We start from the raw sequence: 1,013 nt of genomic DNA, 5'->3' as shown, positions 1-1,013 counted from the left end.
AGCGGCTTCCTCGAAGCCGGGCCCAAAGGGCGCGACGTTCCATAGCCCGTCTTCCCATTTTCTTAAGAAAACGATCAAAAATAGATTCTTTGCCTATGTAGTCCCAATCCACCACTTCGGTGGAAGGCGTTACACAACCGGGGCAGTTATACAAACCGAAGTTATTTCATAACTTGTTTACATCGGCCCGCCTCTCTCCACTCTTTGGCTTTTTCAGAGTTGCGCTCCCCCCCTTTCTCCCTGTACTATTCTTTCTCGAGTGGGTCTGTGCGAACGGGCTGGCGGCGGGAGCGCCTTGCCGCCTCCCATCGAGAAGCCTTAGGATCGTTGTGAAGGAGGGGGGGGGGAGGGGAAAAAAAACAAAAAAAACAACAAAACGAAAAAGTCCGCTCTTAAACTTTGCCAACCGTACCAGCCCGTGACATTCCTCACATTAAAGAAGTTTTACCAGAAATGACGCCGCGGTTCCCGGCCGCCTCCGAACGCATCTCGCGGGTGCCCTCTGCGGGCCGCGCAGCGCCGAGCGCAGACATCGCCGTGTCCGGGAGCGGGATCCGGCGCTCCGCCTGACAGCGGCCCAATGCGGCCCCTCCGCTCCCTCCTCCGGCACGTGTCCCGCGCTCGGCACTCGTCCGCGGAGCCGGGGAGTCTCCGGCTGTGCCCGGAGATCGGGCTGGCCTAGGGGCTGCTAACTTTGTTTCTCTCCTTTTCCTTCACGTGCTCTGGCGGAGCCCGTCCTCGTGTGTGTGTGCCACGGCACAGCCCGGTCTCTGAGGTGACAGACGCGGGCTCAGTACGGGACTTGGCAGGAGCAGAAGGGTTTTGTCGCAGAACGCAGGCGATATCTCGAGGCATCTTTCCCTTGGTCCCTGCAGATGTTGTAGATTAGGATCGCATGCGAGCGCTGCCTTCCCCCAGGAATGGGGCTGTTCTGCTGATTCCGGGTTGGGCAGATCTGCAGGGCTTTATCACCACAGAAAATATGCATTGCAGAAATTTTTTTCTTCAGCGTT

Source organism: Meleagris gallopavo, chromosome 2, assembly GCF_000146605.3.
Source record: "Meleagris gallopavo isolate NT-WF06-2002-E0010 breed Aviagen turkey brand Nicholas breeding stock chromosome 2, Turkey_5.1, whole genome shotgun sequence".
Taxonomy (NCBI): domain Eukaryota; kingdom Metazoa; phylum Chordata; class Aves; order Galliformes; family Phasianidae; genus Meleagris; species Meleagris gallopavo.
The sequence above is the reverse complement of the archived record's forward strand: the minus strand, read 5'-3'. Positions refer to the sequence as shown.